Raw genomic sequence first — 17,737 nt, 5'->3', positions numbered from 1 at the left:
TATTGCTTCTGCTTGGAATAATTTTGCCGTCTCTGTATGCCCTCCTACCTCCATCCCTGCCCTGCCACTAATATTGTTTGGCTTACTCTTATTTGTTCTTGGATCTCAGCTGAGATATCATAGTCTCTGGGAATGTTGCTGTGACTCCCCAAGATGAGGTTAAGTCTCCTCCTACGTGCTCATAGAATACCTGTGAAGGTATTCTCATGCTTAATTTCGCTCACTTTTCTGGCATCTACTAGCTGTAGTTATCCTTTGCCAGGGTCTTATTCTGTGCTGTGTGCCTGAAGACCAACTCAGTGCCTAAGACCATAAACCCACTGCCGTCGAGTTGATTCCAACTCATAGCGACCCTATAAGGGCAGAGTAGAACTGCCCCATAGGGTTTTCCAAGGAGCAGCTGGTGGATTCAAACTGCTAACCTTTTGGTTAGCAGTCAATCTCTTAACCACTGTGCTGCCAGAGTGCCGCCTGGGCCACAGTAAGTCCTTGATAAACATTGCACTAACTAATTTTTAGACTACTTTGGGGCTGGCTTGATATAAAATGTAATCTTAATCATGGACATGTCAGTCATTAAACTGCTAATTGGCTCATTATTTAGCACTTTAACTGAGTTAACAGGACAGTACTCAGAGAATGAAAAGGACTTGGTCTGATAATTTCAACTGTCTCAACATCCAAACCCTATAACTCCTTAGAGAATTTTATTTATTGATATTAGACCCTCTGATTCAGTCCCCAGATACATGAACTAGTGTTCTATATGGGCACAACATGAGCAATTCTAGGCAGAATGAATTCACTTGCAGCATCTTCAGGAATAATTAGGCCTAAACCACTATGTTGTATTCAGGGTCATTAATTCTTATGTGTAATCCAAAGTCTTATATTTCTAATTTGGGTCATCTTTATTTTGCACCCATTGCAAGGCAGAGGGAAAGGAAGTAGTGAAAAAGTTACTTCTTGGCTTTTAGCAATTAGTTGATCAACAAGCAAATTATATTCAAAGTATTATAAAATATGCAACTATTATTTTTGGTTCATCAGATTGGGCTATTTTTAATTTTAATACGGTGCAACAATAATTAAGTGATTTAAAATATATGATTTAGTACTGACCTTCTTTCTCAGTAGCAATGCTTGCCAGGTTGCACATGAGGTTCCAGGTAAGTGCTTAGCTACAGGGTCCAAAGGACAGCGGGCACAGGAGGGGACCTGGAAACTAGCCCATGTTGGCAAGGACTAGAGAGGATTGCAGAACTCCTAAACTAACACTAGGGAAAAGAAGAATTTTGGCATGATGAGTGGCTGTGTGTGTATGTATGTGCCTGTGGGCCAGTCATATATGGCCTTGTGTCAAGGGATTAATGTGTTTTAGGGTCTAATTGTGTGTGCATGTGAGCAGCTGGGCTGGACATGTGTATAAATGTTGCTGGGTCTGTGCATTAGTTACCTGAAATGATATTGCTGATACTGGTGAGGGTTTCATAACTTCCAGAAGAGATGTCCCTTAGATATTCCAAATTAATAGGATTTACCGTTTTGGAATTTAAAGAATTCTCATAAGTTCTTTTTTTTTTAATTATTATTCTGCCAAGCCAGCAGAGGGAAGTCACACATTACTTTTTGGTGGGCATCAGAAACATTTTTTCACACTTTTTCTAAAAAGGTCTATCTTCTTGCTAAAAAAATAAATAATTTAACACAGAGGGCTTGCAGCTTTGAGTCTCATAAGCACACCAGTATCAGTTCTTAAAAAGCTGCCTTAAGTTCCTTACTTTTTCTATTTAAAAAAAAAAGATAAAATACCACAATATTTTTCGTAGAAAGTAATTGCCTTGCTGTTGATGATATTCAAAGTGCTTTCAAACTGCTAAGTTCATTTGTGACATCAGAAACTTAATTACAGAATCTAAATGGCACTGCAAAAAATAAAGAGAACCTATCCATCAATTTTCAATGCCCAAAGTAAATTATTTTAATATTTGTTACTGTATTTCTTCATCTGCTTTTTTTTTTTTTTGGTAGCTTAAGAATGTCTGAGAAAGAAGGGAAACATTCTCAGTTTCAAGATACAAACAAGAATAGCTCTTTGCCAACACAAAACATAATATGGGAAGGTTATGGCTATTGTTTCTGAGAATATAAGAGCTGATTGCATCACATTGTGTGGAATCTGTAGCAAAACCACTGTAATGCTTACATGGCTAATAATGGGGATGATCTAAGTCAATATATTGTGCCGTTTTGAGTGGCACAGAAGGATAACACCATTATTCTTTGTATTTTAGTCTCTGTACTAAGTTAATCATGTTCACTGTTCCATCATCAATTGTCATTCACTCATTTTGTAAAACTGGAGCATCTGCATTTAATGTTATCGTATTGTTTCTGTTTACTACAGCTGGTTGCAATAGACTGAAATGACAACTTTACAGCTACATATAAAAGTCACAAAAAATAAACATTCAAAATAGAAACATTGTACTTTGCAACAAGTATACAATTTAAGTATAAACAAGATGTCTAAGGTTATAAAAACTGGAAGGAATTTATCTCATCACATGTGTCTCAGTTACCTAGTGCTGCTGTAACAGAAATACCACAAGTGGATGCTTTAACAAAGAGAAATTTATTCTCTCACAGTCTAGAAGGCTAGAAGTCTAAATTCAGGGTATCAGCTCTAGGGGAAGGCTTTCTCTTTCTGTCGGCTCTGGAGGAGGGTCCTTGTCAGCAATCTTCCCCGGTCAAGGAGCATCTCAGCGCAGGGATCCCGTGTCCAAAGGGTGCACTCTGCTTCTGGCACTACTTTCTTGGGGGTATGAGGTCTCCCTGTGTCTCTGTTCACTTCTCTCTTTTATATGTCAAAAGAGATTGACTCAAGATACAATCTAATAGATTGAGTCCTGCCTCATTAACATAATTGCCTCTAATCCTGCCTCATTAATGTTATAGAGGTAGGATTTACAACACATAGGAAAATCACATCAGATGACAAAATGGTAGACAATCACACAATTCTGGGAATGGCCTAGCCAAACTGATACACATGTTTGGGGGACATAATTCAATCCATAACAACATGTAAGCTCCTCTATTTGAAAGGTGTACTATACATTCCTTAAATGTAAGTAACATTTATCTTTGAAATCATAAATTTTCAATCATTAAGATTATTCTGTTACCAATTGCATACTAATGTCACAAAATTAGAGAAATATATTAGAAAATAATAACATAGTTAACAAATACGAAAAAATATCAAAAAGATTATTATGAAATAAGATTCAGATCAAGAATAAAACAAAAATTATTAAAATTGCACTTACTAGAAAAAAATGTATAGTTTATATATTTGCATATTTATGTAAACTTTTAAATATTCTACACACACATACACATTTGGTAATGAGGAAAAATTTTGCTGAGTGAGAACAGGCAGAAAGAAAAGGTGATAAGATAGCTAAACCACGAAGTCTGTATCGGCCACAGTCAGAACTTCTTTAAAAGTATTAAACCAATAGCATATCTAGCAACTAGCCCCTAAAAGAATATTCTAAACTGTTACTGAATTGAAATAATATATGATTAATTAAATAGGAATGAAATAATTATTTTCTTTCATTGATAGAGACATTAGGTTATAACTTTCCTCCCCTTACTGGACTGACGTTTTACCCATTCTACCATGGAAAAGGAGCCAGGATGGCATACTTGTTAAGAACTGTGGCTGCTACCCAAGAGTTCGGCAGTTCAAATCCACCAGCTGCTCCTTGGAAACCCTCTGAGACAGTTCTACTCTGTCCTATAGGGTCGCTACGAGTCGGAATTGACTCTCTGGCCTTAGGGGTTTTTTGTTTTTTTTTGGTGTCATGGAAGAAAGTATCTTTCTCCTAAAGGTTTATGTCCAGCAGCTCAATTTTGCCCATATAGAACACTGTTGCTGTTGTTCCCATTGCCGTCAAGTTGATTCCAACTCATAGCGACCCTATAGGACAGAGTAGAACTGCCTCATAGGGTTTCGGAGGACTGGCTGGTGGATTCCAACTACCGACCTTTTGGTTAGCAGTCAAGCTCTTAACCACTGCCCCACCAGGGCTCCTGTTTTAACGTAGTCTTACCACAAAAAGAAAAGCGCTAGGGCTCTTGGTTTAAAATGTTCATTTGCATTTACTATTATAGAAACTTACATGTTGGGATCAAGTGTCCTGAGCTTCAAGTATATACAATAAAATGGAAATACTACAATCTACTGCAATCATATTGTGCCAGTATTCAGGCAGGGCACAATGGAAATACACAACAGGTTTTGAAACCAATCAAATTAATTACTGTTTAGGCTGAGTAAAAGAGATGGAAAGACTGTTACTCATCAGGTCATGCTGTGATGATGAAGGAAACAGATCTGATCACTTGATTACGGGGATGATAGACACATAATTGTGGAACACCTTCCTAAGTAACTAACTTCTGGTAATGTGTGGGTATTTCGGTAATTTGGGAACATGAGTTGAATCTCTCTTATAATTGATGGTATGTTTTAAGGTGAAGGCCCCAAATGCAACCAAAACTCTTTCATTCTGAGACCAAGCAGAAAATGATGATACACAGAAAACAAATAAGGGAAAAGGAGCTTGTCTTAGTTTTTTAGTTCTGCTATAGCAGAAAGTGACTCATACTGACCGTATAGGGTAGAGTCGAACTGCCCCATAGGGTTTCCAAGGAGCACCTGGTGGATTCGAACTGCCGACCTTTTCGACTTGATGGTTTTTTGTTGTTTTTTTTTTCTTCATAGCGGAAATACTACAAGTGGATGGCTTTAAAATAGTACTGGTTCTGGGAGAAGGCTTTTTCTCTCTGTTGGCTCTGGGAAAAGGTCCTTGTCTCTTTTAAGCTTCTGTTGCTAGGTTCCTTGGCAATCTTCATGTAGCATGGAATCTATTTTCCCCAATCTGTGCTTCCTTCTCTCTGTGTCTAATCTGCTCTTTTTATATCTCAAAAGTGATTGGTTTAAGACACACCCTACAGGGATATGGCCTTATTAACATAGCAACCTGTTCCCAAACGGAACTATATTCTCAAGTATAGAACCAAAACCAAACCGTTGCCATTAGTTGATTCCGACTCATAACGACCCTATAGGACAGAGTAGAACAGCCCCATAGGGTTTCCAAGGAGCTGGCGGATTCGAACTGCCGACTTTTTAGCAGCCAAACACTTAACCACTGCGCCACCAGGGCTCCTCCTCAAGTACAGTGGTTAAGATTTACAACATATAATTTGGGAGGACACAATTCAATCCATAACAGAGCTGGTAGTGTGAAATTGAAAACAGAATATCAGAGGGTAGCTCCTGAAGTATATGAGTCAGAGACCTATAAATAAAATTATAGACTTTTACAGTTCATTTTAATGTCATGTTGACCCCTTAAAGACTTTTTTGTCCAATAGAACCAAATTCACCTAATATTCATCCAATTCAAGGAGCTGTATTTCAGGGTGATACTGTGAGTGTTCAGAATGCTGGCTGAGGAATGACAGTGGAGGACGAGCAAGACCAGCACTGCCCTCATGCTAGGCTGTACCAGCTTAATCATTGAGTTTAGTGGTGTCATCTAAATAAATCATTGTGTTAATGATGAAGTGACAGTGGGTAAAACAGGCCTCTGAGCATTTTTTGAAGCTAGGTGTAGGGGTTAATAGCTTGGCTGCTCACCAAAAGGTCGGCAGTGCGAATCCACCAGCTGCTCCTTGGAAACCCTATCTAGCAGTTCTAAGCTGTCCTATAGGGTTGCTATGAGTCAGAATCAACTCGACAGCACTGAACGACAACAACAGGCTTAGGATATATGTAAGTGTTGAAATATGGAGAGACAGTAAGTCAGTATGAAATGAGGATGCATTTGATTAAAATTTCAGATCTAATTTCACTCGCTATGTGATTTTGCTTACTCTCTCTTTTCCTCGGTTTGCTCATCTATAAAATGGAGATATTAACATCTACTGCGTATGTTTTCAGTAAAAATTAAGTGAAGCAATATATGTGAACTGCTCATAGGAGCACCTGACATGTACTCAGCCAGTTGCCATTAAGCCTGTTTGGACTCATGATGACCCCGTGTGTATCAGAGTAGAACTGTGCTCCTTAGAGTGTTAAGTGGTTGATTTTTTTGGGAGTAGGTCACCAGGCGATTCTTCTGAGGGGCTTCTGGGTGGACTTGAACCTCCAATCTTTTGGTTAGCAGCTGAGTGCATTAACTTTTTGCACCACCGAGGCGCCCCAAACCTGATATGTAGAAGGTGCTTAATAGCTAATAACTATTTCTATGGCCCGTAAGATTCTCTTTACTACCTATTTAAAACCTTTATCATTTGGATATGGATGTTGTCTTTAAACTCAGGTTATATCAAATGCAGTTTTATACTTTCCGTCCAAAAAATGTGACGGAAAATAAGTTACTACTTAAGAAATATTGGTAGTTTATAAAACTTTCGATAGTCTTCAAAGTCTGATTATTTTGGGGCACCAAGTTATATAAGCCAAGACAAGTACTTGTTCAGCATTTTAATGAGTGAAGCTGACACCATAACTTTTTAATGTAATGTTGTATTTTCATGGTTCCTGTCACTATAAAAATCATGCATTCAAAGAAATGCATTAGAAAAAGAAAGGAATATATGAATGCTTTTGGTCCCTACTCTCTTCTAGTCATGACAGACAAAGCAAAGGATGAAAGGAGGGCTTATTATTTTGAAGAAATGACACCTTAAATTAAAATGACAGTGTTTTATTCCTTTATTACAACGTCTTTTTACTGTAAGAGCTAAACACTAGGCTGTTTATTGAAATATGAATTCAGGAGAATTGTGTATGAAGTTTCTATTTCTGTGAAACAAATTACCATGACTTAGCTGCTTAAAACACACATTTATTTTCTCACAGTTTCTCCAGGTCAAGAATTGAGGCACAGCTTAGCTGGGTCCTCTCCTCAGGGTCTTACAAGGCTGTGATCAAGATGTTGACCAGGTTACGTTGTCATCTGGAGGCTGGATTGGTTGTTGGCAGAATTATTTTCCTGTGGTTGTATGACTAAGGTCCTCATTTTTTTGCTAGTTGTTGGCAGAAGCTAATCTCAGCTTCTAGAGGCTATCTGTTCTTCCTTGCCAGGTGCCCCCCCCCCATATCAGTTCATAGACAATCATGGCTGTTTGTTCTTCAATGCTAATAGGAGGATATCTCTTACTTCAGTTTGCTAAGACAGAGTCGTATTTTGAATAAGAAAATTGAATAATCATGAAAGTAACATCTGCTCCCTATTACCATCTTCTACTGGTTGGTTAGATAAAGTCATAGGCTCCGTCTGTACTCGGAAATGTAATTATACAAGGAGATAATTCACTGGGGGGGGGGGTCACCCTAAGGTTGTTGCTGTTGTTAGGTGCCATTGGGTTGGTTCCAACTCATAGCAACCCTGGGTACAACAGAATGAAATACTGCCAGTCATGTGCCATCTTCACAACCATTGCTGTGTTTGAGCCCATTGTTGCAGCCACTGTGTCAGTCATCTTTTTCGCTAACCCTCTACTTTACTAAGCATGATATCCTTCTCTAGGACAGGTTGGTTGACGGCAATACCTAATATATATATATATATATTTGTAACAAGAAAGCTCTATCTCTCTCCTTCCCTCTCTCTCTCTATCTACGTCAACAACAGAAGCAGATCAATTGTTCAATTAGAAAATATCATAGCATTACAGAGCCTGCAACTCTGTGATAATCAAGTTCTGAAAACAGAGATATAAAATAATATTTATCCAGAGTAGATTAACCAATACTAATCTAGCCATGGTCTGCTGGGATATTCACTGCCATTCTTCAAAAGGCCTTTGGCTTTTCAAATTTTCTCAGACTATGATTGAATTTAGTACCATCTCTTATATACAAAAGAGACACATTAAACACCTTTGGACTCCATCTGAACTCAGGGTAAATGTTTATCATTATATTGGAAAGAAAAATAAGAATTTTTAAAAATTATGAAATGAAAATAAACAAGAAAAACCTAAATTGACCAGAATTATTGATGTGTTTTTAGTTAACTAGTTGTTTAAATGAGAGCTACAACTAAGTATAGTTAAGCAAGGGCAAAAAATGCTAATATCATATATTAATTTTGGAATTTCAGTTATAGTGGGAAAATCATTTGCAAAGTGCTCGATCTATTTATTCTGAAAAAATTAGATACTATTATTTCATGTAATTTGGACATATACTGAAAGCTAACTGCATTTAAATCAATACTGTATTTTTCCAGGTATGTATTCATTAGATAAAAGGAAAATTATTTCAAAATTTAATTCATACTTATATCTTCTTTCACTTTTATATCTTTAAATTTGCAAAGCTCTTTCAGGAGTCACACATTGATTAGATTAAATAGACATTCTGCAGAGTTAAAATTAAAATGTACACATCATAGAGGAGAGTCAGTTAGCAAGCATTGTTTTCTCAATTTTATGTCCCCAGACAGCCATCAGGCAGCCAGCAGAAAAATGCCTTTTGAAGCTATGGAGTCTCCAGTTTTTTATCTCTGACATTACATTGAAATTCGACAGATGGAAGCCCAGCAGCAGACATGCAAAGTGGATGCCAAATGAGGCACATATACATAGCAGAACGGTGCCCTACCCAGGTGGTCATCTTCTCCTTTTCAGAACCTTTAACATGGCTCACTCCAAACTTGACTCTGCTGTAGCGATATTGACACATTCTTCAGTCATTGGTGAATGTCAGTGGGCTCTTGGCTGTGTGCATAAGGAACTTTAGCATGCTCTCTGCTCTGTACATATGTCCATGTTGGCAGCCAGTTGGCATGGCTGCTGATGTGTGTCTATCTGTCAGATCTCCTCATCACCTTTGGGACAAAGATAGACAATGTGAGTATGTCAGCAAGAATGTTACCATTGGCTGTGGAAAGATGTCCAGGGAAATAAAAATCCAGAGATATTTTAGAAGTGACCTGGCAAATTATCTTTATCATCTAAACCAAGGATCTATTTATCTTTTGGACTACAAGCAAAATCCAATTAAAATAGAAAAAAATTATAACAATTTCAGCCAAGACTTCAATAATATTTAATAGCTTAATGACTAAAACACACCTTGTACAATTGAGCCAAAGAGAGAATGGATTAAGCTTATGGAGTACTAGAATAGTTTTTCTAACAGAACATTATGCAGGATATTAAAAAATCTACATTAATAGCCAATCTTTTTAATTGATTAAAATTACAATAATAAATCATTACATGAGACAGAATCATGCAGATGTTCTAAATGTTCACTGTAATCAGTTTTCAGATGTTTTTAGAATGATGTGCATGTTTCCATACTCACATGCACATATATCTATGCTTCCCATTTGTCCTTCCTGTTCCTAGTTAATGGAAGACACCCAGATCATTTTTGCTTCAAATTTATCAGATAACCTTGAAATAATTGGTTGAGCTGGTTCCATTTTAAATTAACTTCTCCAGCATTTTCTCATTTCAGTGATGCTACCCTTAATTGTTATATTCATTCATCCATTCCAACAAATATTGACTGAACTAATTATCTACTGTCCACTCCTTTAAACAGTTCTTCTGACTGTGTTCCCTAATTAATTGTATGAAATCACTGTTCACTCACTCACTGAAGAAAGAGACTTAAGAGTCATGCTTGACTTTTCCCTTTCACTCACCTTTCACATGTGAGCATCAGTTCCTTGGTCTTCTTAATTCTGTTTCCTAAATGTCACAAATCATTTGTTTTGTTTCCAGTGTTACTGGCAGTCTTTCTTCTCTATGTATTTAAGTGACCCTGGATAGGACTATATAACCTCGACTGAGAAATATACCAATGCCAGCCTTTTTTATGATAGTAAGGATACATTTTTCACAAAAGGGATAAGTGCTCCACTTTCAATCATCCTAGGGAGATTACTTCTGGAATAGTAAGAATAGGGGCTGGAACATGTGGGAAGGGCTTTTTCCTCCTGCATGGAGTGGGTGGATGATTTTGGCTCAAATTTAGATGTGGATCTTGTCCTTCTGACACCCCTAGATTAGGAATGGAAGCCTTAAACCTGACCTTTTCTGTGGTGGTCTTGACAGGATAGAAATAGCAGAAGAAGGATAGCAAGTTCCTGAGCAGCCTGAATCCATTTCAACATTTCTGATCTATTGCAGTTCAAGGAGATTTATCTGGGTTCCAGCTTCACTGGTGAATGCGAAAGCAATGAATAATAATCCTTTGGGGATTCTAGGGCACGATAAAGGAGAGGAGGTCTTGAGAGAGGTCTGAGCATCATATTTACCCAGGTTAAGTACAGGCTGCGAACCCTGACGTAAGTCATCATTGGTTAAGCCCTCCACCACAATTCAGTATAATTTAGTGGCTATAACATGGGTTGTAGTGATAGATTCTGTGGATTTGAATTCTGACTCCCCCAATCTTCAGGGGATAATGTAACCTTTCTATGCCTCTATCTCCTCATGTAAAAGGAGAGTTGATGATAATAATATCTATCTTGTGATGGTATGGTGAGGTTAAAATGAGATAAGACACACAAACATTTAGAACAGTGCTTGCCACAGAAAAAGTACGTGATAAAAAAATGGTAGCTAAATGTTAGTGATAATTGTAATCCAGACCAAAGAAATTGAAAATGCAGTTCATACTTGCTTTACTTCCACATTCTACTTGCTTCCAGGTTGCCCTCTCTAACCCATCCTCCACCATTGCCTTACATGTTGTCGTTATTAGGTGCCATGGAGTCGGTTCCAACTCATAAAGACCCTGTGTACAACAGAGTGAAACACTGCCCTGTCCTGTGCCATCCTCACAATCGTTGTTATGCTTGAGCCCATTGTTGCAGCTACTGTATCAATCCATCTTTTTGAGGGTCTTCCTCTTTTTCGCTGACCCTCTACTTTACCAAGCATGATGTCCTTCTCCAGGGATTGGTCCCTCCTAATAATACATCTTACATAATTACCAGACTATTCTCTTTAACACAGAATCAATCATGTTATTTCCAAGATTAACTTTTTTTCAAGGCCTCTCCATAGCTTTCAGGTTAAACCAAAATTTCTCAACATGAAGTAAATAGCATGACAATATGATTTGTCATCTTAGCTGTACACTCTTAAGAGTGAGAATGTGTACTATAAATGATTACTTTGGAACAATAAGCATAACCTGGGACTCTCCCAGGCAAGCAGAAATATATGGTCCCTCTAGGAATAAAGTCCTTTTATGGTCTACTCTCCAACCTCATCAGTTAACTTCCTAGTCCTTCTAACAGTCCCCCAAACTATCATGTGTTCTCAACTCTGTGCCTTCATACATGCAGCACTGTTTTCCTGGCAGCCACTACAGCCCTTACCCTCCTCTCCTCATTCATTTACAAGATTTATACCTGCCCTATTGAGCCATAGCTAAGTTCCAGAAATATTCCTGCATTCATAAATTCTGAGCCATTTGCGCTTCTATGTATCAGGTGACCTGGGTTTATCTTAATCATAATAGTAAAATAATGATAATAGTTGGCAGGTATAGAATGTCTTCTATGCCAGGCGCACTGGCACCAAGTTATGTGCCTTTTATGTCTTTTGTTCTAAATAATCCTGCAAAATATGTGTTGTATGTATACATGTATTTTTTTTTTTCTATGTATTTTTCAGATAAAGAAATTGAGACTCAGGGAGGTTATGTGTCTCACTGGAACCCACACAACTAGTACGTGTCAGAGGCAGTGTTCAAGCTCAGATCTATATGTACTCAAGCCCATCTTTTCACCAAATTTCTCTCTCATCTTATCAAAACGTTTATTATGGTAGTTGTTATAAATACATTATTTCTTTCACCTACATTATAGATTTCTTGAAGGTTAATACTATTCCTTATTCATTTTAAATTTGCAGTACCTAGCCCATGGTTGGCACATGTAAAGCACATAATACATGTTTAGTAGACCAATCCAATGACTTTGTGAACAAACAGTAATCCATTTCTTTCACCACAGAGGCCTCTTTCCTGAGTTGGGACTCTGGTCCTCTTTCTCAACGGGACTCTCTGGGTCTTATATCTTGGTTGATTATCTAGCATGGTCCTGGAAGCCTGCAACTTAACCAATTCTATCAAGTCAATTCCAACTCATGTCGATCCCATATGTGTCAGAGTAGAACTGTGCTCTATAGGGTTTTCAATGACTGATTTTTTTTGGAAGTACATGCTCTGGGCTTTCTTCCAAGGTGCCTCTGGATGGACTCGAACTTTAACCTTTTGGATAGCAATTGAAGGCGTTAACTTTTTGTACCACCCTGAAACTAGCACTGCTTTAAAGCATTTGCAAAACATCAAGGCAAACTTACGTATGTAACAAGGCATAAAGGTACTACTTCATAGGGGAATGGTGGATCAGAGAAACAAAACATTTACTATATAATGCATCAGAAATTTCAAATAAAGATTGCTTCCATTATTTTGTTTCAGGATTAACCAGAAATACCTTTTTTCTACAACTTATTCAAATCATTAAAGAAAAAGAAATTTTGATAAGGGTAGGAAATGGAGAGGATGAAAAGTAATTTTGGAGCATAAGGATACTGTGGCGGAGGCCTTGGTCTTAGTGGGATTTCGAAGCAGGGAACTTTGGATAGCTAGACGATAATATGGCAAGATTGACAATCTGGTGACACTGGGATTCTGGTGATTTGGAGAACGGAGTATCAGCTCATGAAAGAGAGGCAGTGCACAGAAAAGGAGCTTAGTAAACACCATAGACAAACCTCACTATTTAATTTTGCTTAAGACTAGTTCTTTCTGCTTGTGAAAACCCAGAGGCAAAGTGAATCTGTCATTTGCCTCTTATATTCCTGTCAACTGCAGGGTGATTGGTGCCAACACAGATACAAATGTGAGTCCTTGCACTATGGAAAGAAAATGTGTGCAGGAGGATTTCATGAAGTGAGCATCTATGCATGTGCACAGCTTAGAAGGGCTTGGGAAAATTGGTAACCCTTAATGTTTTGTGTTTAAAATGTTAAAATCTTTTTATGCTATCTCAATGCAGAATCCTCCCAGTTTTTATTTCTACTTTGTTTTACCTATATTACAATTGGTGAGATTAAGTCATATTAATAAGACAGGGAAATATCAGTAGCAGGAAGAGACAGAATATCAGAGCTGGAAAAGGCCTTATGAGTCACCTAATTCAATGACTTCATTTCATAGATGTGAAAATGGAAGAAAAGAGACATTAAACAGTTTTCCTGAAATTGCCCAGCTTGTTCATGGTAGAGTGGGTCCAGAGCTCTGGCTTCTAGATTCAAGGTTTAGTTCTCTTTATACTCTAGGGCACAGTTCCAATGGCCATTATGTGATCACCTTCATGATGACCCTACATTTATAAATGTCTCATCAACATCTATGCCTTATATATTTGAATATATTTAAAGGCTCATATACTTAGAGAAGTCAGGGTCTTTCTGATGGGAGGGGTTTAGATGCTGATAGAGTTTATGTATAGTATTGACATATGGAGGTTTCCTAAATATAGTACTAGTAGATGGAAGTATGGGGGACAATAACAACTTACAGAAAAATTTACTTAATGTAATAGGAAATTCTTAAATGACATAAGTGTCTCCTATACTTTAGATGGAGTCCCTGAGTACTGCAAATGATTGGTGTGCTTGGCTGGTAAGTGAAAGGTTGGCAGTTTGAGTCCACCCAGAGGTGTCCTGCAAGAAAGACTTGGAGATCTACTTCCAAAGAGTGAGCCATTGAAAACCTTATGAAGCACAGTTCTACTCTGATACATGTTGAGTCGACTCTATAACAACCTTTTTTTTTAATACTTTACATGTCTTTTAAGGAGTCCTGGTGGCACAAATGGTTAAGCTCTCAGCTGCTACCAGACAGTTTGGCAGTTCGAACCCACCCAGAGGCTACGAGGGAGAAAGACCTGGAGATTATAGCCAAGAAAAACCTATGGGACACTTCTACTTTGTCACATGGGGTCACCATAAGTTGAAATCTACTCAATGGCACCTAACAACAACAACATACCTGTTAGATAACGTGTAGTTTCTCAACATGTCATCCACAGATCACTCTATTGACATTATCTGGAAGCTTATTATAAATACAGTCTCAAATCTCATCGCAGAATGTCTACTTGATAAGATCTCCAAAAGATTCATATGCACATCAAATTTTTGAGAAGGACTGCTATACAGCACTGACTTCTTAGGGACATCTCTGCTTGTACAAACAGCTCTGGTCAAATTCTTATGAGTCTGTAAGTTCAAGGTAGTTTTTATCTTGTTGTTTTCTTTCAAACATAATAACTGTTAACTTTTGAAGGAACTAGTATCAATGTAAATATAAATTTGAATTAGATCAAGGTTTTGGTCCTGCTTAGTAACATTGGGCAAAACACTGAAACAGTTCCTTTACCTGTATCAAATGGGGTACGTGTACCTCAGGGCTGGGCGAGTGAGGCAAGTGAGGTGCCTCATGACCATGGGAATGAGAGTCTCCTTGACTTTTGCACCCTCGATGCATCAATTGCCTCACCCTAATCGTGGCCCTATTGTACCTATATCCCTGGGTTTTATGGTAAATAAAGAATGAGTGTGAAAGTGTCGTTTATTCCTTCTTTCATTCAACAGCCACTCATTGCACATTTTCTACAGAAGAAGACATGCAAATATAAATGAGATACAGCCCAAAGCTCAGGACCTCACAGTTTAGGTGGCTCAGAGGTGGCAGTGAATAAATGAATGTTCAAGTAGACTCCTGAAACCTAAATTCTATTCTCAGATCTGCCATTATTGACCATGTGACCTTGAGTCAATTTCTTGGCCTTCTTGTGTCTCTGTTCATCTTTTAACTGAGGGTATTGTGCAGGGTAAACCCTGTTGTAGATTGAATTGTGTCCCCCCAAAATATATGTTGTAAATCCTAACATCTATGCCTGTGTTTATAATCCCATTTGGGAATGGATTGTCTTTGTTAATGAGACAACATTAGGGTAGGGTGGGTTTTGAGTCAATCTCTTACAAGATATTGAAGAAGATTAAACAAGCAGAGATGGGGGAAGATAGATGCCAACACGAAGATCACCAAGGAGCCAAGGAACAAGGATCTTCCCCCAGAGCTAACAGAGAAAACCTTCCCCTAGAGCTGGAACTCCCAATTGGACTTCTAGCCTCCTAAACTGTGAGAAAAATAATTTTTGTTTGTTAAAGCCACTTACTTGTGGCATTTCTGTTGTAGCAGCACTAGATAACTAAGGCAATCCCTAAGATACTTTTCAGCTTTACATTTTTCTATTATTCTTAACCACATTTGAAATGGAAAAGGAGCATGAATTTTTGGAGTCAGCCAGATCTGAGCTAAAATCCTCAAACCACCATTGAGTAAACTTGGGAAAATTAGGTAACTTCTCTATAGCTCATTTCTCATCTGTAAAATGGGAATAATACTGCTGACCTTTCAGGAGTGCCATGACCATAAAATGAGATCAAATATGAAGCTGGCAGCGTACCACTGGGAGTATAGAAGGTATCAATAAATGAGGGTTACTATCAGGATCTTTGTATAAGCAGAGGGAAATCTCTTTTCCTATGAGAGGAATGTCAAATGGGATGCTCAAGTTACTGTTTGCATTCCTCACTTGTGAAGGTGTCCATAAATTGAAATTAGCACTGTATGAGAGCCTTATGGGATACAAATGTTGCTAAGGCAACCCTTAATTTCCAAATCAAGGTAAATAGTTTCACAGAATGTACAGTTTCCTTTAACAAATTGGATTCCAGTGAAGGGCACACCTTTCCTTCCCCTGCTGCTCTGTACCCAAGTGAGGGTTGTGCTCCTGCAGCTCTCTGTGCTAGGGGCTGCTTTCATCTTCTGCCAACGACGCTCTGAAGGTAACACCCAGTAACGGAGATCCCTGAGGTCTGTCAGCGTTCCTCCGTCTTCACCTTTTGTAACGTGTCCAGCTGGAACCACGTTTCTTAACTTACACAGTAGGGCACGGAAACAGCTCCTTGGCACATTCGTGTTATAGACTTCTAAGCAAAGGTGCCATGCGGCTTGCAGTCATTTGGTTCTGCCTTCGCTCCCCAACCCCGCCACAGTCCTTACTTCCCCTACTCACGCCTATGAATTCCTGCAGAGAACGAACCTATTATTAAGGCAGCATTACCTCCCCTGCTACATTCTTCTGTTAAATTAGTCCTCCTCATTGTTGCAAATAATAGGCAACCACTTATATATCAATGAAAATTCACTGCACTGCTTGTGGGATTGTTTCAGCCCTCCATAGACTGCATACTCCTGCCGTTGTTTATGGGGAACAATTTCGAGTTCTTTTGCTTTCTTTTAAATCGTTTCTGTGGGGCGGGGTGGGTCAATCTTTCTCATGTACTTAGCATATTTTCTCTGTGAACTCCTTTGAATAATGGGTACTGTAACTGTGGCATCTTTTTTCAATAATTCCTAGTGTTGGCTTCTGCTTTTGAATATGCCAGTAGGAAAGCATGAATAAAGTACTAAAAATTCATGGAAGCATGTTAATTATCTTCTTTCAGAATATGAAAGAAATTTTATGACCATTCCTTCTTTTCTGGTCAAGTGCCAAAATCAGAAACACGTCACTAACTTTTTCACAGCTACCATTAAGAAAAGAGCTAGCTCATTCACTCTCTCTGAGAATCTACCCTGTGCCAGACACTGTGTGAGGTCTGTCACTCAAGTTCTCTCACTAGAATTTAAAATCACTCTGCAAATAAGTATTATTATATCCATTTTATCAACATGGAAGCTGATAGAATTTTTAAAAGAGCTCACATTAAAACAAATATTCAATCTGAAAAGTCTGTTTCTGCAGAGTACCAAAATTACTAATACAATGCACTCTGCAAATATTTCTTTCCATGCTAGGAGAGGAATAAATTTTTAAAAATTTTATTGCAAATGTATTTGACATAAGAGAGTATGTATAACATAAGCAGATAGATAGATTAAAAAAAATTATCTTTGAGTCAATTTCTACTTATAGTGACCCGATAGGACAGAGTAGAACTGCCCCATAGGGTTTACAAGAAGCAGCTGGTGGATTCCAACTGCTGACCTTTTGGTTAGCAGCCAAATGCTTAAACCACGGCACCGCCGGGGCTCCAGACAAATAAATAGAAAGATAAGAGATAGCTGGAATCTGTTGTGGAGTCAACTCCGACTTGTGATGACTTTATGTACAACAAAACGAAACATTGCCCAGTCCTACTTCATCCTCATGATTGCCGGCACGTTTGAGTGCATAGTTGCAGCTATTGTGCCAATTCATCTCACCGAGGGTCTCCATCACCCCCTCTGGCTCTCTATGTCACCAACCATGATGTCCTCCTCCAGAAATTGCTCTCTCCTAATGATGTGTTCAAAGCAAGCTATTTGGAAAACATACTGTTGTGATCCATAAGATTTTCAATGGCTAATTTTCAGAAGTAGATCACCAGGTATTTCCACCTAGTCTTTCTTAGTCTGGTAGCTCCACTAAAACCTGTCCGCCTAGACATACCATTCGATCCAGCAATTCCACTCCTAGGAATATATCCTAGAGAAATAGGAGTCGTCACTCGAATAGACATATGCACACCTATGTTCATGGCAGCATTGTTC

General features: G+C 38.3%; 1 long non-coding RNA gene across 2 annotated transcripts in view; it reads left to right on the top strand.

The window, feature by feature from the left end:
• LOC111819574 (uncharacterized) overlaps positions 1–17,737 on the top strand; it is a 167,300-nt gene that overhangs the window by 134,828 nt on the left and 14,735 nt on the right. The window contains exon 4 of one of the 2 annotated variants that reach the window (XR_002823166.1): positions 13,712–13,819. The exons of the other annotated variant lie outside the window; for it this stretch is intronic. This is a non-coding gene — a long non-coding RNA (uncharacterized LOC111819574). Of the gene's footprint in view, positions 1–13,711; positions 13,820–17,737 lie in introns of those variants that run through there. 2 annotated transcript variants of the gene reach the window in all.

Source organism: Trichechus manatus, unplaced genomic scaffold (assembly GCF_000243295.1).
Source record: "Trichechus manatus latirostris isolate Lorelei unplaced genomic scaffold, TriManLat1.0 scaffold00012, whole genome shotgun sequence".
Classification (NCBI taxonomy): Eukaryota; Metazoa; Chordata; class Mammalia; order Sirenia; family Trichechidae; genus Trichechus; species Trichechus manatus.
This window is presented reverse-complemented; position numbering and strand designations above follow the sequence as displayed.